This window comes from Canis lupus, chromosome 15 (assembly GCF_048164855.1).
Source record: "Canis lupus baileyi chromosome 15, mCanLup2.hap1, whole genome shotgun sequence".
Taxonomy (NCBI): Eukaryota; Metazoa; Chordata; class Mammalia; order Carnivora; family Canidae; genus Canis; species Canis lupus.
In genome coordinates, this window is record NC_132852.1 from 38,585,251 (window position 1) to 38,605,400 (window position 20,150).

Below are 20,150 nucleotides of genomic sequence, written 5' to 3' on the forward strand. Positions count from 1 at the left end.
CTACCCCACGAACTACCCTCCATCCTCCCCACACTCCATTTTGTTTTCCTTTTCTTCCCTATCATACTGTTTTCTGCCAGTTTACTTAGTGTGTTATGTCGGGGGCCCAGTTTCTGTGCACTGCCTAATATCAGCATGTTGAGTCCCTCATGAGTAGGAACTATGCTGTCTTTGTGCATTGTACGTGCTCTGGGGATGCTTAACACAGGCTAAACAATAACAGGAGTGCCAGTATTTCCAGGAGAAATCACAATTCCAGCAGAGGGTCCAATCCTATTACCATCTACTTGTGTCCAAGGCAGGCAGAACTCAAGGCATCCCTCTGCACACTGTCCCTTTCGCTTTAGATAAAAGAGTTGAAATTCAATATAACAAAGCCTAAGCCTACAAAATTTCCTTTTGAAAGAGAACATTCTAGGGATGTACTCACGGTGCACTTGTGTTCAGCTCCAAACCAAAAGGCAACCTGTCAGATAATGTAAGTTCCCATATAACCAGTCAGTCCAGCTACATATTAAAAACTTCATGTGGGGCAGCCCCGGTGGCTCAGTGGTTTAGCGCCGCCTTCAGCCCGGGGTGTGATCCTGGAGACCGGGGATCGAATCCCATATCGGGTTCCCTGCATGGAGCCTGCTTCTCCCTCTGCCTGTGTCTCTGCCCAACGCCCCGCCCCCCCCCCCCCCACACACCGTGTCTGTCATGAATAAATAAATAAAATCTTAAAAAAAAAAAAACTTCATGTGAATGAAAGGGATCCCCCAAAAAAGAAGATTCTTTGCTTCCCTGAAAATCTCTTAAAGCTTCAGAGCAGAAGGCTAATTCTCTAAGAACAGAGAAACCGTAAAATAAATCAGCTGCAATCAGGACCCTCTGGATCTGTCAGAGCCTCTGGGTCTCTATTTTAAGAGGCAAAGGGCTAGGAGGCAAGGGCAGGCCCAGGGAAAACAGCTTAAACAGGACTGAAGAACAGAAACACAAAGTCAACTGCAGGTGTACCCAGCACACGTGTGGGGCCATGGGCTGCTTGGCCCTTCCTGCAGCCCCACAGCTGCCCCTGCTGCTCAGCACCTGGACACCTCCTCTTGACCCTGAGCTGAGCTCACTGTGATGTGTCACACCAACGTCCTAACTAGTCACAGGGACTCTACTAATGAGGGAACCATAACCAGTATCACTTTACCAGGCACACAAGATAAGGAGTAAAGGGAATCAATGCCCCAGCAAACACAAGAAATTCCCACACTGGCGCTTACATCATTAGAATGATCTCTTCTATTCACCTATATCACACTCTCACAGCACATAAATCACGAAAACCAACACTCAGAAATTGTTTATGGCATTTTAGCAACTCCTCCTAGAACACACGCTTCCTCTAGTAAAAATACCTATGGAAACTTCTTTCTGTCAAAATTTAAAAATGGTTATGTTTTGAACAGCCCTTCTTTTCCACAGGACTAAACTCCAAGGGAGGGAATGAAGAACAGCTTGCAAACCATCTAGTACTAGCAAGGGTGTACCTTTACAAACACTCCACTGAGATGCTGATGGCGCCTCACTGACAATCAAAAGTAAGAATAAGACCCGGGTTCTTTTCTTTCTTTGGAGGAAAGTATGTATTATGAAGCCAGTACTGGAACAAAGTCCCTTTTACTGCTAAGGACGATTATTATAGACTTTTCTGTTATAATTACAATGAATCTGGACTGCAAATTTCTCTTCTGCTCAACAAAAAAACTTGTTTTAATAGGAGTTTCTTTCTAAAAATAGCTCAAGTACTCAGTTCTGTTTTCCCTTCTTACATTCTTTTCCTACTAAATGTACCACTGAAACATTTCCTTTCATTGTTGACACCTTAGGTCATTTGGATTTAAAAATCAGACTATACATAATAACAAAGAAGTCTTTGAATAAAGCCTGCAAAATGGGAAAGTGGTATTTGAGGGAATGCCTCCCTCTGCTCACAGAGTTGATCTGGACGTGGATGCCTGGGGAGCAGCTACCACCCAACTTATTAGAATTGTTTCAGTAAAACCAATATTCCTACAGGGCATGTGATTTATGTGTTAACTGATTTAAAAAATGTCCTGTCTAGTTCTGTTATAAGCATGTTGTTTGGCATGAAGTCAGTGTACTCAGAATTAAAACACATCTCAAACTAAGAAGGTTGCTTCAAGTTTAATTAATCTTTAGTTTTCTTCAGTCTACATTTAAGTTGACAATGACCTGTTAAATTAAGAGCAGTTAAGATTTTAAAAATTTCATGACCTTTGGTTTTTTTTGGTAACTATCTTCCAGAGGATGCTTTCAATTACTTTGGAGAACCTTCTTCCTAAATTAATTTTTTAAGTGCTTCTCTTTAGGGGTATATGGGTCTATTTTTAAATATATAATCCTCTAAAAAATTAAAACTGTCCATCTATACATTTTACAAAGTTATATGACACTCCCATTATTTCTCTATATAAACTTGTAGGTCACACAGTAAGTATAACAGGAATCTTTCAACTTTTTTTCCCCTAAGAGTTAGGGTACCGTAGAAATAAAGCTCAAAAAAATAAGTAAAATAAAAATAAAAAAAGAAATAAAGCTCAATGAGACAACCATTCCATTAATCAAATATTCTAATAGATAAAAATAAGGGATAATCTACAGACTGCTTTTGCAAAGATAAAACAGTAAGAATCAAGCACTCTCTCTTGGAAAAACCAAGTAAGACAGGTTCCTTGCAGTAGGATACACGTAAAGAAAAACCTATGCCACCATTCTTAGAATCCTCTGAAGCTCCCACCTCAAAGTTTCCAGTTTCCCCAAGAGATTAAAAAATTACTATAGGAAGATTTAAGGAGAAAAGAACAAAGAGAAATCTTAAAAATCCACCCACTACTTACAAGCACTTTCAAAGGAAATCTGAGCCGCAATTCTTCTGGAGACCGCTCTCCGGACCATAAACACAATCTGAAGTCTAAAATAGATATCCTATCACATTAGGCCGAGAAGTCACATTTCAGCTTACTAACTTCTACTTGGGTAAACAGTTTTACAACTCATAGAACAAACGCTGGCTAAAATTAACCGCACCGGCACAGCAGGCAGGAACTCGCTGATTTGCATCATGTGTGCCGGGATTTATTCACTAGGACAACATTGGTGTCCTCTTAATGGGAAATTCGGCCAAGGGGCGTGCTCTGCTGAACAATACATAGCATCATGATTATGCTAATTACTGAATTCAGCCCAATAATACTAACTTCTTTTAAGTTGTTTTTGCAAGTACTGACAAAGAGAAGAGTAAGCTCTTTTTCACAACAGGCATTCTCTTGATATTTAAGCACATTCAAATCAGACAGAACTTGGACAACAAGGTGGCAGTGCTGTATACTCCTCACAAGAAAAGGCAAAGTAAAAGGACATTCTGTCTGATTCTTTACAATCGTGTGATTAGATGTGGTACGATGTTAAATTAAATAGGCATCAAATATACATACAAATAAGTCTGCCAACAAGTTCCCTTCAATGAAAGCTTTTTTCTTGATATATAATGAACTAACATCATTTACTTGCTTTCTGGCTTTGTCTTTTCCACCTCCCAAGGAGTTGCCATGAGGGTACAGGTTCATTAATAAATTACAAATGAGAACAAACATCTCAAATATTTGCAAAAGGCATCGTCCTTGGCGAGAGGCACTTTGAAGTGCATTTAACTGCCTGGGTGGCTGGAACTGGTAAGTTGTCCTCTCTAGGTGGCTGGCCATCTACAAAGCATGTTGAAACTCAAGTTAACAGCTAAAGACCCCAAGCACACACCTGATATTCACAAGAAAATTCGAAGGAACACAGAACTTTCTTTCCAATATATACACACTTCCTTAATACGTACAACTTTTATCAAAGCCACTTTGATAACTTTTCCTTTGATAACTTTTCCTTTGATAACACTTCCTTAATACGTACAACTTTTATCTGCTTAACATCTACTCAAGATGGTTCAGATTAGTTTGTTTTAGACATATGAGTTCTGATGACATACTCTGGTCTGACTGGTCATTTTCTAAAAGATATCAAAACATATTATACACATCAATCAAATCTCCAAACACCTCTGGGAGATATTATCCCCCTCCCTGCCTTTTTTTAAAGAGATGGGTAAAACAGGGAAATTCAATAACTTGTCCAAAGTTTTACTCCAAATCAATGCTGGATTATCGCATCCCCCTCCTAACCTCTCTAGGACACATCTTCCATATCGACCATTTACCTATTATTGTATAGATCTTTTCAGAGCTGTTTGTTTCCCTGATTTTAAAATGTGTCAGTTTAGAATTCAAGAGATTTTTTTTTTTTCTACTCAACTCCCAAATCCCAAGGCTGTGCTCTAGAGGCTGGCTCCTTGACTCTCTATAATAGGCAGGCATCCTACAATATGGATCTTATGAAGCACTATCCACAATGGCACAAATACCCAAAGGTAAACAGGTTGATTCCCACAGGCATGAGCTGGTAACCTACCAGCACAATCCCCCCACCTCCTCCACCGGTTGTTTACAAAAACTGCTAAGCTGCTAAACCAGGATTCCACCCCCACTGCCCAACTGTAAGCAGCACTTGCTTCAGCCTCACAAGATGGTAGCTGATGGTGCACTCACCACCACCCCAACCCAAAGTCCCTGGAGGAGGTTGGTAATTGCCCACTCCATGCCAAAAGGAAAGAAGTTGCCACTAATCAAAGATGACTAACCTCCGATCAAAATAATGAATTCTTAGTGACCCACAGCAATTCTGGAATTCTTAATGCCCAAAGAGGATGTTGTAAGGCTATTTTTGACACAATTATCCAATTATGTCACAGATCCAAGGAAGAGTTGCTAAGCTAGACCATTATTTCTTCCTTAAACCAGAAAGAAAAAAGCAAATATACCAACTTTACTTAGGCACTGGAGTTTGCACCACAGAGGAACAATACGATGAATCCTACATCAATTATATGGAAGGCACCAAACGCTGAGCAGTTTTCCAGTTCCTCATGTATCAAATACGCTGAGCATGACTCCACTGTGTCTTTCAACTGTGGCCACACCTGTTCTAAAATGGAAGAACCAGAACATTCCAAAGAAAATAGTGTATCCTCCAATTTACATTAGTCACTCTGCTGCTTCCTTTTCATTAGTGAAAATAATTTAAGAGTCAAGTGTACTTTTGTTCCAGGCATACTTAAGACAGTAGAGAAAAGTCTGTGTGCATCGTAAAAAGCAAGGTAAATTCTCTCCATATGTTCTCATGAATTTTTGGTGGTAGAGGAGGAAGCAGAAACAGCACTATGTGAGTGGAAGACAGTGACCTATGGGATCTTTAGTGCAACAGAGCCATCCACTTGAAACAAAACCCAAAACAACTGTTTTTATGAACTTGCTGTAATGAATTCACCTGGCTATATCAACCCTCTAGAGTAGCCAGATTTATGGTTTTAAACTTTCTCATAGTAAGGTTAAAAAAGTAAAAATAACAGGGGGAATTAATTTTAATAATGTTTTATTGAACTCAATATACCCAACATACTATCATTTCAACATGAAATGAATATAATAATGACTAATGAGCTAGTGGGAGAAACAGGAAGCTGAGAAAAGCTGAAGACCAGAGGCAGCTTGAAAGAGAAGGAAAAATCTAGAAAGAAGAAAGACAGGAGCAAAGGAGGACAAACAAACCTGAAGGAGGGAGAAGAAAATAATTCCTCCCCAGGCATGGAATTCAGTTATAAATTCACACAGCAGATATTGGAATGCTCCCATTCAGGATTAGGTGCTGCTGATACAGAGAGGACAGACAGGGCTCTACATTTAAGAAGCTCATATTCTGGTGAGGAAAACAGACTCACCTACGCAAACAACATTCTGGTAAGTATGAAGACATGGTTGTATGCACGGTGTTCTGAGAGCACACATGGGGGTAGGGTAGGAGAGAGGGGCAGCTGGTTTTTTAAATGAAGGTTATTTTCTAATGAAATTTTAAATATATGTTCTAGAATATCTCAGGATTCTGAATTTTACTTTGGAAACTTAGAAGAGTCATGGTGACATGAAATATTTAAAAATTACATTTGGAGCCAGCAGTAAAATTTCCATTCTAAGCTTTTTATCATCTTCAAATTAAACTGGGTATTTGGTCCAACAAATGAAGGTTGCAGAGTAGAGAAAGAGTAGAAAGGGGGGAAAAAGAACCCCTCCTGTTTCTCCAGAGTTCCCAGTTTTTCAGGAATGACATAAAATACTCAAAGCCTTCAGGCTGGAAAAGAAAAACCCATGATCAACCCACTAATAATCCAATTATTCTTTAGAAGTAGCTGCAGAGTGAGAAAGACCCAGGTTCAAAATGTAGCTTCCCATGTACCAGTCGTATGACTTCAGGCAGCTGACCTCTGCAGGTCTGCTTCCTCACCTGTGACAAACAAGGCCTACCTCAAGGGCCAGTTTTAGAGCTCTGCGAGGTGCCACACGCACCAGCACCCGGGAGCTCTATGGGACTGTAGCCATCACAATCGTACTGCTTCTACCAGCAGTGTGGCCCTTGCTGAACCTCAGTTTGAGATATTTACTGAGGGAGGATGACGCTCCCCACTTTTATAGCTCAAAGTTTCAAAGAATAAAAAGCTGAAAGGGGCCTCAAATGATTATTAAGTATTTCAGGGGAACCTACAGTCTATAAATTTTCTCTCTGAAAACTGCAGCTTTGACAGCCTGCTTGTGTGCTCTCTATCCGATCACCTCATGCTGCTGGCCTAAAGTCACATCAGAGCTTAAGGATACTAAGTACATATGAATTCTGCATCTTGGCAGCCTGTTATAGTAATGACCCCCTATTTGTTCTTGCTTCTCTGTATCTACCCTTGGGTAGTCCCTTTCCACACTGACTCTGGTTTGGCCAGCAGGACAAGAGCAAACTTGAAAAGTGCTGACCCACTGGGGCTTGCCCTCTCTTGCTGTACCGTGGAACCCCTGGAACACTACATGAAGAGGCCCTGGCTAGCCTACTGAGGATAAGAAGACCATATGGAACAACGATGCACCATCTGCTGCCAAGGCCTCCACACCAGCCAGCATGAAAACCACCTATATGTGAGGGAGGCCATGCTAGACCCTGTGGCCCCAGCCAAGCTGCCAGCTGATTGCAGAGACCAGCCAGGCCAGCCCAAACCAAAAGAACCACCTAGGTGACCTATGGAATTGTAAGACATAAATATGCTCATTTTGTTAAGTCACTAGTATTAGGTGATTAGTTACACAGCAAAATCTTACTAATATACATATCTTCAAAAAGTCTGTAAACTTCCATCCCTATATCTCCAAATTAAACCTTTTAAGACTAATTGATGTGTTATTCTTAAAATTCCTAATTCTGATTACTATATTTACTTTGTCATAGCAACTATTATGTTAATCGAACTAAAAACAAACAGTGATATGGTCTGATTATAAAACTGCTAAAATGCGAAGTTCTCTATTTATTCCATCCTATAATTTGAAACAAATAGATGTGGGCTTCAACGCTACAACTACACATACATGCTAAAGAGATGATTCTTTCATCCTAAGTTTATGAGTGATTATATTGGCATAGTTCATAGCTATTCAATCTGTCTTAATACTTCAGAAATGGATAGAGTACCAATTTACCCACACATGAACAGAAAAATCTAACTTCAAAAGAAAAAAAATTTTCTCTTCAGTATTTATTTTTTTGTAAGCTAAACAAACAAACAAAAAAGGACATACATAGTAGCAAACTCTTAAAGACAGTTCTTTTTAAAACCTTGGTATGTGGTTAACTCAGCATGGTTTTATTTTTTTTAAGATTTATTTATTTGAGAAACAGAGCATGCAAGCACAAGCCGAGGTGGGGGTGCAGAGGGAGGGAATCCTCAGGTAGACTCCCCACCAAGCACAGAGCCTGAAGCAGGGCTCAATCTCAAGACCCTGAAATCATAACCTAAGCCGAAATCAAGAGTCAGATGCTGAACAGACTAAGCCAACCAGACAGCCCTATTCAGCATGATTTTGTAACATAATTTACATCAGGACTGTGAACTTAAAAGTAGTATTATTACTGCTGTTATTTGAATACTTATTTTTAACATAGTTGATTTTTTAAAGTATCTTAGAATAACACAGGGTAATTTTACCCTCTGCATACATTCTTAATGGTCATTCATTTAACAAACATTTGTTGAACAGCTGGTTCCTGCCATCACGAAACTCCCAAGCATCTGCAACATTTATATGAATGTCAGGATGCCCATACTATTTTCTGGCTAGCCAGAAAATTTCTGCTAGCCAGAAAATAGTGTGAGTGACAATTCTGCCTTCAAGAGTCTTATCATCTGGTATAAGACATGACAATAAATATAAGTTTTTCTACCACAGAAGAGAGTAATCAGTAAGTGTCTCGGGTAAAATTTCATTCCATTAGGAATCTAATTAGAGGCTTCCAGTTAGGTTAATCGAAAAAGGCATCTTGGAGGAAGTGACATCTGAATTGAGCCTTTGCACGCTGGTGAGCTTTTAAGAGCAAAAGGAGTTGAAAGAACACTACACAGAAACAATGACCTAAATAAATAAAGAAAAATGGAAGCTACGATGTGTATCTGGGGAATAGACTGGATTCAGAATTCATCTCTATACGTCTGGGTGCAAATTCTGGCTTTATCATCAGTAGTCATTGACCTTGGGCAACAGTGCCTTAGTTTCACCATATTTAAAATGGGGATAGTAATACACACTTCATATGGTTATTATGAAGATTAAACAAGTTTATGTTTGTAAAGCACATAAAAACACTGGAGCTTCATATTTTATTGAATAAGTTCACGTATTTATGCATACACAGCAAGGAAGATAGACAAATGTGCATGAATATAAGATAAAAGGGAATTGTTTTCCCTTTGTATGGACATGAAGAATCACTCCAGAGCACAGGGTCAGACATGTTTTCATGTGCCCCAATATTAACCTCCATTCAGTTAAAAGAACAGAGACCCTCCCTCCTCTACTTCGAAACTAGGAGTTTCCTCCTTTCTCTTGGGGCAGCACTTCCGCGCTTGCTGATAGAAGATGCTCTGCTTGAAAGTGCTACACAGAAACAGCCCAGCTGCCAAATTTGAACAAATCTTACTTTATACACCTTAAATGAAAAAAATAAGCATAAGCTTATTAAGTACAATCTGAACTTCTAAAATTTGTAAAATTTGTAGTATTCAGGCTAACCTACAACAGCAAACAAATGTACTGTAATTTGAGATCTTAGGAAAAACAACATTAGATTTAAAGCTACAGGTATTTCAAAAGGTAGGTTAACAAAATCTTACTAATACTACTCTAATTTGGCTTCAAGGTAGGCATATATCCACATTGAAAATACTTTACACAGTCTTACTCCTTGAATCTATTAACAAAATGTTAAACTGAGTTCATTTTTAAGGTGAAAGTACTAAAGATAGTTAAACATACTAAAAAAATTACTGCTAAAAGTACTTGAGAATAGTCTATGTCAAAATAAGTAAAAATGTTCTGCAATCTCATACTACTTATTTGTTTAGAAACCTCTTTCTCGGGATCCCTGGGTGGCGCAGCGGTTTGGCGCCTGCCTTTGGCCCAGGGCGCGATCCTGGAGACCCGGGATCGAATCCCACATCAGGCTCCCGGTGCATGGAGCCTGCTTCTCCCTCCGCCTGTGTCTCTGCCTCTCTCTCTCTCTCTCTATCATAAATAAATAAATAAAAAAAAAAAAAAAAAAAAAAGAAACCTCTTTCTCACAGATAATTTGCAGGCAAATTTCACCCATCAGAAATCACACTTTGTTGCCACTCTAGTGTTGGTGACCACCATGTGAATTAATGCGCTGTGCTGAACTTGATCATAAACACCCACTTCTCCATTTATTTAGTCCAATTATAAGAAAACTATTAAGAATCAGGCAACAAGCTACTGACCTCCAAAAGCTATTGGAACATTAGCAAAAAATATTAATTTTTGTTATTCCATTTCACACTGCTTCATGGCAACCAAGCTGACTTCAAAAGCATGTAAGAATCGTTTTAGAGTAAGAGCTACTCCACTTTCTGACTTGAGATTTAAGACTTTGTAAGGAACCCACTTCACAGAGCTGTATTGCTAAGATCATCCAAATCAAAGTTTACTAGCTTTGCGACCATTGGTAAGTTACCTAACAGAATTCTCTCCACCCACCTGTGAGATGAGGACAAGAATCCACTTCCAAGGATTGTTGAGAAAATGAGTTAATGCACATACAGCACTCAGAATAGTACACAGCACAGATTTATATATGTAAAATATGTTTATATACAATTTATATATATATTTTTTTAGGTATATAAAGTAACAATGAAGGGGAATTCCAGGTTAAATCACTTATATGTTGAGGTTCTGGATTTTGAAGTTCCCTCTCTATTTTATTTCGGATGAACAGGGAACTTGCAGGATAAGAATGAAAGGATCCTCATAGTAACAGTCCCAGGCCACTGTTTTATTATTAATAATTTCAAATATGTTTTCATGGGTATCTGAGCATTTGTAAGGTTTGTTTGAAGGGAAAATGCTCAAGTGTGTGGTAGGACACAACACTTGGTACCAATTTACCAAGAGACTTGGGAAATCAAAAATATATTCTCTAACTTTTGATAGCTCTGCTGTCAATGGATATGGTTTGTTGATATATTCATAAGAGATTCTAATTTCACTCGGCTGTAAGAACCCAGTAGGTGGCTAGTTTCTTCCCTGGCAGGGGAAGTCTCTTAATGACAGACATACATAATTATATCTTTTAAGCACTAAATAGTTCATTTAAAACAGTGCTCCAATGAGTGCTCACTTTTCAAAGCAGCAAAAAACCAGAGGATTAACAACTCAGCTCTAAGAATTATAATAGCCTAGTAATTATAATAATCCAAGAAGCCATTCTCAGAAACACCAGAGACTAGCTCCCCTCTGTAGGCCCTGGCTCACCAAAAAAAGAGTGGGCAAACAGTACCAGGATATCTGTGGTTGATTGTAGACTGTAAAATAATAGACAATTATCCATTTTAGACCTTAATGTGGTCATTGTAAGGGTTGGCTTCTTCTTTTTCTTGACATTATATTTTCCTGTCTTTCCAGTTGCCAGGAAAGGGTGAATTTCCCAATTCTTTGACTCACATCTCTTCCTAAAAATGCTCTTAAAAATGACTAAAAATTACTCTTTTTAGTTTCACAGATTGAGATTCTTTTATGTGAACATATTTAAAAGAAGGGTTCTTGATCCACATTTCTTTAAGGCTTTTGAAAATATTTTTTAAATAAGATGAATGGAAGCATAAAAGGGCATTTTAATTCATTCCAACTGACATTCTGATCTTGAATAAGAACAATCTCGTCCTTATTATTCAAGCCTGTTAAGATTATAAAATAATAAGAAGCCAGTTAGACAAAGGGTATTCTAGTTGTTTATACACAGCATATCAGAACGATGTACACCCAATTCATGACATCAGACTAGTACTCACTGTTCTTTGTGTAAGTGTTAAATAAGCCATCTCTTCTTCTATGAGTGTAGTGGTGGGTCAGTGTTCAGGAAAAATAATTAAGATAAAAGGCAAATAAACAACCCAAGACATTCTCCAAAAAACATCCAAAAGAATCTGTCTCTGATCTTTTACTAAAGTAATCTCTTCCGAAATCACCATTAAATTAATCCTGGGCACTGAAGAAACAGGAAGAATAAATCACGTTTAAGTTACTGTCCTTTAAAATGTATTGGACAATTCTGAGACACACAGAGAAAAAAAGTATTAAAAATAGCCAACAGAAGGACTAGGCAGTCAATAAACATAAAGGCCATGGGTGAGATCAAAATTAGAAACATATAATGTCTGAAGAAGTGTCCTTATAAGGGTATCTTTAAATCAGTAACTAAGTTAGGATAATCCACTGGGAAAAATAAAGTTGCCATGATCATAATTATGGTTGATTCGCCATCTCTCATTCAGAAATCCCTAGAGAGTCTCAGGAGACAAACATGATACAACTTTAAGCTATTACATTTGATAATGTTCAATAGTGTTTGGAGATATTTTGAAAGCTGGTCTCAACTATCCAAGTCCTAGATGACAAACACCATATATAGATTTCATTGAAATCTTTCAAATGGAAGATTTGAATCTTTCATTCTTATAAAGGGCATGGAAGAGCAACAGTAGAGAATAAAAGTTCTGCTGAGCATTCCTTACCACAGCTAGCATACCATATTTACTTCCTTTCCCCAAATGCACGGATTTCCAGGTTCCCAAGCAGGCTGCTGTTTGTTCACTCATTTGCTCATTCACTAGACTTTCAGGGAGTTTCTTAAACCTATGTCAACACTAGAGAAATGAAATAAAAAAGGACCCTACCTTCTAGGAATTCAGTGTAACATGGAAGATGGATAGACAAGTAATTATAATACAGTTTAAGCCCTATAATAGAAGTTTGTACGAAAGTAGGACTGCAATTCTCTTTGAGGGTAGGGGGAAGGTCTTATGATTAAAATGACCCGGCAGAGCAAGGGTGAAAGTTATCTGAGGCAGAGTGAGCAGTACAGGCAAAAGCCCAGGGGGAGGAAACCACAAAGGCTGTTCTGGGAAAAGCAGTAGTACATATCCAGAGAGCCAGTGATGGGCTATGAACAGGAGAGAAGGCAGAAGACCAGGCCGGCAAGGCGGATGAGCATGGGGTGGCTGGGGCCTGAAGGGCCATGCTCACAAGTCCGTCCATTATCCTGTAGCCTGAAGCTCTTAAGTCTGGCTGCACATTAAAATCTCCTGGGAAGCTTTAAAACAAAATATTGATGCCAGGTATTTGTCCGTTTCAATGAACTGATCTAGGATGGGTTCTGGGTAATTTTTAAAAGCTTCCCATGTGATTCTTGTATGTGGTCTGTGGGGAGAACCACTGCTGTGGGCAACAGGGAGTCAACACAACCGTGTAAGCAGGATGGTGATGTAAAATCGTTAAAAAAAAAAAAAAAAAGTTAACTGGGCATCAGTGTGAAGAGATTACAGGCACAGAGACTAGAGGACGAATGTCAGTGTATATGCTGCTGGATACAGGCTAGAGATAAGAATTGAAGTCAGTAGTTAGTAATTTTTGTGGGTCACTGACCTATGTGAAAGTCAATGATAAAGGCTAAAGGCCCTCTCCTTGGGGAAAGCACACATATGTCAAAAGATGTACATGTAATTTCAAGGGATTATGAACTTCTTTAAGTACGCTAAATTCAAATTAAAAACCCTGACCTAAAACCAGTGATGAGAAAGAGGAAAGACTCCTGAGGTCGGACACTTAGGTGAAGGAAGAGAAGAAGAATTAAGGATGACATCACCACTTCTAGTCTGAGTTATAAATAAGAAATGCATATTGTGCACTCACCCATCAGCAATCATCCTGAGTACTAACATGTATGCATCTCAAGGAATTTTCCCTATTCTCTAAGGCAGATTGCTACCGTATTGATTTTCTAATTGAAGAAACAGATTCAGAGACAGGAAATAAGTACTTGTCCAACGCCACATGGCAATAGTGGTAGAGCTGGAATTTAATCCAAGACAATAGGACTCCAGAGCTTGCGGTGTTAGCCTCCTTCAGTGCTACTTCTGGTAAGTGATACCCATGGATGAAAGAGAGACAGGAGGATAGAGTAGGATGGGCTACGAATAGGACAGAAGGCAGAAGACCAGGCTGGCAAGGCGGATGAGCACAGGGTGGCTGAGGCCTGAAGGGTCATGCTCACAAGTCCGTCCGTTATCCTGTAGCCTGAGAAGAGGAAGGGGTGGAGTAGGGATACAAAAGAATAAATTTTAGATGTGCTATGTCAAGACAGTACAAGACATACAGATGACAGTATCTGCTGAATTGGGAAAAACAGAAAGGAGATCACGAGGTGAGAGCAGAAGAGACAGGAACAGAACGGGTACGAAGTTTTCCTGATGCACCCAGAACCATGCTTGTCATGATGCTCTAAGCACCATCAGTATCTATCCTTTGCGAGTGGGAAGCAGACATGGAAGTCGAGGCCCCACAGCCACTGAATGGTGGAGCCCACCTTAACCCCTGACCTAAATTTCTAGGGCCTATAAAAATAAGTGTAAACCATGGTGTCCTACATGGCAGTAGCCTCCAACCTCTTTTAAAATTGCTAGTGGGATACACAGGGTTTATTTATTTTAAAAAGCTTTGTAGAAAAAAAAATGTGGGGCAGCCCAGGTGGCTCAGTGGTTTAGCACCGCCTTCGGCCCAGGGCCTGATCCTGGAGACCCAGGATCGAGTCCCACATCAGGCTCCCTGCATGGAGCCTGCTTCTCCCTCTGCCTGTGTCTGTGTGTTTCTCATGAATAAATAAAATCTTTTTAAAAAATTAAAAAAATAAAATAAAATGTGGATGATATTTATCCATTTCTATAACCTAAACGTCTTTTATATTGACTATTTGAGGGGTAATAAGAGATATCTCTGTATTAATCCACTTAAACAAAATAATAGAGATCCATTTTCGCAGGGCAATATACACACTGAGGAGCAAACCTATGTAAATGATATAGCAGGACACCAATTCTCTGGTGTGTTACTATTATCTGAGTCAGAATTCAGACAATTAGTCTAATGGAGATACTGTGCCTGTTTCCTGAGGTCACGGGAAGTGGTGAAATTTCCTTTTTATTTTTTTACTCTTTTTGAAGTTTGAAAAGAATGTGGTTTTTCTTCTCTTTAAAGTCACAAAAATAAAATCTTCAACTACACTCCCTCTACAACTCTAGACTAGCTGCTTCAGGCTTAACAACAGAGTAACTCCTATGTCATGGTTTCAGATAAAAACCTATCAGAGTTCAACATGGCAGCACCTATATGGACAATCATGGAGTCTGAGTCAAAAACACTCCTTCTATAAAAGTACTTTTAAAGAGCCTACAATATTACCTGGAAATTGGCTCTTGTTTTAGAATTAAAGTACCTAAGAGAAATATAAAATTCCAATTAACAGAGTTTTGAAGTCCTGTTCTACAGTCTGTCATGAAGAACCAGGACACCTTTTATGGCCCGACCCCAGCCAACCACCACTGGGACTGAAGGGCTCCGCGTGGAACTCACTGCTTTCTAAAGTAGCCCAGACCACTACTGGATAACTTGTACCAGAGCTTAGGTCAAGTCAGAATCCTCTGCCTGTAATTTTCATTCATTCATCCATCCATTCATTCATTCAAACATTTACTGGGCATATTCTCTTGTCTTCCGGTTCCTTAACCTACAAGGGTTGCCACCATTGTTCTTTTATAACTTTTCCTTCAGATCCAACAACCAAACTCCTCTGGCAGTGGTTCCTCACGTGACTCAATCCACTACTATACTTGTGTGACTCAATCCACTACTATACTTGTCTCCCTTCTTTGTTTGCATCCCACCTCAAATGTCGTTTTCAGATGCAAACAGGACGCATCAAAAGTGGTCTGACTTGCTCATATTTGCAAGAGCCCCATGGCGGAGACAGCTCACACCAGCCTGAAGGCAAATCAACGAGCAGCTCTTTCTCATCTTAGGTACATCGGAGATTGCCCTCCATGCCTGAGCGTTCCTTGGCTCCTGATGTTTATCCTTATTATCTTTCATCTTGCTGATTTTAGAAGGTTATTATGAACTATTTGTGTTATTCTGAGTCTGGAGTCCCGCTAGCTATGGCATGAGCCTTCTCTCCTAGGCTTACGTCATCTGAAAATTAGAAACTTATTTCAATCTAGATCTTTAAGAAGACACTGTGATTAAAAATGAGCTCTCAAGGGCAACTCAGTACTTTACAGATTCTGTAGACTATGTACTACTCTCTGACACCTGTTAATACCAATTTTTAACATGCTGAGGGGCAATAAAGAACCCTTGAAAATATGATATAACTATAAAATGTACAGTTTATACACAATTTTTCAATCAATATCAGATGGTTCATGGACCCCTGTGAAGCCCATCTGTTGACCTCCCATTACGGAGCTCTACCTGAGGGATTCTAGGACCTATGAAAAACATTTCTGGTCACTAGGTTTACTAATATTCATTTCTAAAATAAAATTTCTGATCCACTGTCCTATCTAATGCCCAACTTAATACCCAGGAACCAATTAACTGGAAACCAATTGACATTATTAGCTATTTCTCAGTATCAAAGTAAGTATCCAGAAACTAAGAAATCTGACCGAAACCAAACCATGGATTATAAGAATACTTTAAAAACAAAAACAACAGTATCTAAGCTTATATACGCAAAGACACACCCTTGTTTGTGGTAAATTAAGAGAGAGAGAGAGAACATTCTGAATGTCCATTCACAGGCAAATGGATTTGCTCAATAAATTATGGCATGCTGAAAATGTCATTCATTTTTTTGAAAACAAGAGTTAGATCTATATTGAGCTAAAGAAACATCCGTGATATTTTAAGGAAGAAATACTTCATAATAATGTATAGAGTATGACCCTGTTTTAAAAGCAAAAAACTCATAAACCTGTTGTTAAACATACTTTTACAAATATAGAGAAAGGTATAGAAGAATTCACACTGGGCTGTGAACATTGGTGGAGGATTGATTCTTCTTACCTGTATTCATCTTTGCACACTCTCACTTCCTACAAGTAAATATTACTTTTGCCAAGTAAAGATTAAAAGAAAAAAAGAAAATCTAAATAAGGCTTGACAATAGGATCTATCAATAAAAACAGACCTCTCACCCCAACATCCCATGCAGATTTTCTAAATGCCCAATTTCCCCACAAGTGTCCCACCCATAATACGCCCCCAGGTGAAACCTAGTTTCCTTTCAACTTCTCAATGACTCACTGTTTGGGGTATTTCATTCCAAACATAGGCACCCTTCTCTTACATATGTTAAAGTTGTGTTACAGTTTCAGTGTGTCCACAATTCACAAGTGTGGTCCCCCTCCTTAGGAAAACTGGTATCTCCACAGAGCCATAAAAAAGGTATGTGGCACCCACATTAGTCCAATACATAAGAGAGGGATGCTTGCAGCACAAACACTATCAAATTTTAAGGTAAAGAAATATGAGCACGGAAGCCATTCCTGTTGGATTAGTGGTTCTCAACATTGGCTAAACATTAAAACTACCTGGAAACATTTTAAAAATACCAATGCCTGGCACCACTTCCAGAGTCTATTTAACTGGCTCAGGGAAAGGTGCTTGTTTCACTTTAAAGGTTTTCTAGATTATTCTAATGAGCAGAGTTGAGAATCACTGTTTTCTACATTTCATTTTCTTTCCTTCTATCAAGTTTTACAGAGCTTTCCCTTTCTCAGTTATTTTAAGGCTATTAGATCTATTTGGGAAAGCCAAAACTGATCAACCAGTTAATATCTATCCACCACACATAATTTATATTGTCCTTCTGCTGACTTTTGATGCCCAACTTCAATAATGTATTCTCATTAGGAGCTCTTCACATATCAACAGTATTTGTAGCTTCTTCGCCTTAGTAATGACATCGTTTATTACTAACCTTGGAGACAATGAATTTACAAAACATCTTTAGACTTTAAACATTATGTTGGTAAACGAAAGTCCAACATTACTATTTGAAATATTTCTGGATATTAATTAATGGACTTCTTGAAATTTCATGCTCGCCTTTACAAGTATTTCAAAATTTCAACATCTACCGCATTGCAAAGAATTGATAAAGAGAAAAAATGTTACTTGAAGTATCTCCCCCACTCGAACTTAGTATCTGAAAACAGTAATATACCAAAGAAAAATGTCAATACAATATGAAAGGGGATTCATTAACAAAATGAAATATTTATTTAGTACATATTGTTTTACAGTACAAAAAGACCCCAAACTAATAATACACTGTATGTTAATTAACTGAGGAGTTTAAATTAAAAAATTAAAATTAAAAAATATATTACAGTACAAAAAGACAGGATTCAATACTTTGGACTGATGCTGCAAATTTTACAGAAACATATTTTAAAACAAAGGACACTGTATATTATTTATAATGGCTGGCATACGAAATAACTGCTTTTCTATATCTGCATGTGACATTAGTATATATTTTCAAAGAAGTTTACAGTGGTCCATTGAAAAAGTTCTGATCCAGGAACTATACTCCTAACCATTTATCCCAGTGAAATGAAAACTTACATCTATACAGAACACCTGTAGACAAATGTTCACAGCAGCTTTATTCGTAATAACCCAGAACTGTAAACAACCCAAATTTCCTTCTACTGGACAAATCATTAAACTGTGGTGCATCCTCACCATGGAACAGAACTCAGCAATAAAACACAACACAATAACTTGAATGGCTCTCACAAGCATTTGGCTGAGTAAAACAAGCCAATCTCTAAAGATCACATGTAGCATGACTCCAAGGGTTTAAGGAAATTCTAAAGGAGAGCAAGAGGAAACCAAGGGTTGTTTGATGGGTCAGGGATACAATCTCCTGTTTCTTGATTATGATGGTGGTTACACTAACACACATGTGATCGAACTGCACAAAACTATACACACCACACACACAAAAATGAGTGCATGTAAAACTGCAGAAACCTAAATAAATATAAGCTCTGGAGGCACCAGTGTCAATTTTCTGGTTTTGATCTTGTACTAGAGCTACCTTTGGGGGAAAATGGTACCTCTCTGTATTTTTGCAATTTCCTATCAATCTGTAATCATTCGAAACTAAAAGCTTTCTTACAAGTTTGAGGAAAAGAGTAAAAGTTCAAGGAAAATGTAAAGGTGGTCACTTATTTAAGATATGTACACCATTTTCCCTAATCGAAGTGAAGACATAAACAAATAAGGGAGAAAGATATAATAAGGATGGCTGGAAAGAAAAGGATGGCTTAAATAGTAACTTTGGAGTATTTATTATGTGCCAGGCACCACAGCTTATCTCATTTAACTCAACAATCCAATGAGGTAACTGCTGATTAATATCCTCACTTCTCAGATGAGAAAACCGGAAGATAAGAAATCCATTTAAGATCACATGCTGACAAGTAGCAAAGATGTCAAGAAAAGACCATTTCAAAGCAAAGAGGATTTTAAGAAAAAAATATCCTTTATGTATCAAGAAGAGGTTTATTAAGTAGCTTAAAACAGACAGAGTAGATAAAATGCTATGGTAAACCACAGCACAGGATGCTGACTACTATGTCCTCCAAGAACTTAAATTCTGTAACACACATTAGCCTAGGAAAACTGAATCATGCATTTGACCAGATGTATTTGAAACTGGTTATTTTTTATTAATCTTTCAACTTTTGCTTAGAAATGAGAAGAAAAGTAACAATGCTTTCTCTTCTTTAAAAATGTGCACGGAATGAAAACAAGTAGATAAAGTAGGCCAAAATTCAGAAGTAAGACAAATAGAGCACTCAAAATGGAAAGAAAATTAAACGGATTGACTATAACAAAGCCTGTTCACGAAAGAAAATGCAAAGGCTATAACACTGTCAAATGCAAGGCAGAAAAGTTTAAATTAGGTTAGAATAAAATATGAATCTGCATATAATAAACAATATGGGCTAGCAACATGAGTATTTATTACCAATAAAATAGTTTTAAATAAAATTATGCTGTTAGGATTGGTTTCAGTCTGGCTTAGAAAAAGCAGAAGGAAAATTTCAGCCCTCTTTTTCATTCCATCTTCAATTTAGAACACTGCATATTTTCACAGCACATCAAATTCAGAAGCCATTCTAGGATAAATTCAATGCAAGTAAATGGGTATTTAAGAGGAAGTTTCCTATTCCGGTTGTAAAGCCTCTGAGACAGGGCTGTCTTTCTAGAGGAAAATAACACTGCAATTTTAATTTTAAAGATCAGTGAAACCCCAAGAAAATATGGTATTTAAAATATTGGAAAAAAATAAAAAATAAAATATTGGGAGTATTAGCCATCTTTTTAAATTGTAGACAGTCAAGTAATTCCACTTAGTGTGCTGCTCAAAGTAAATAGATGATTGCAGTTGGTTCTGCCTGTAGGATCATCTCTAATATAAAAGGTTCTCTTTCCTCTTAAATTACCTTCTTAAAAGCAAGTGAAAGTGCAGTGATG

At 38.1% G+C, this 20,150-nt stretch overlaps 1 protein-coding gene across 9 annotated transcripts in view; it reads right to left on the minus strand.

Annotated features, from left to right (window-relative positions):
- SLC20A2 (solute carrier family 20 member 2) overlaps positions 1–20,150 on the minus strand; it is a 101,409-nt gene that overhangs the window by 64,437 nt on the left and 16,822 nt on the right. For 2 of the 9 annotated variants that reach the window (XM_072776651.1, XM_072776658.1), the window contains exon 1: positions 2,892–3,136. The exons of 6 other annotated variants lie outside the window; for them this stretch is intronic. The gene's annotated coding sequence lies outside the window, so the exon portion shown is untranslated. Of the gene's footprint in view, positions 1–2,891; positions 3,139–20,150 lie in introns of those variants that run through there. One more of the 9 variants, XM_072776660.1, reaches the window with a different exon arrangement.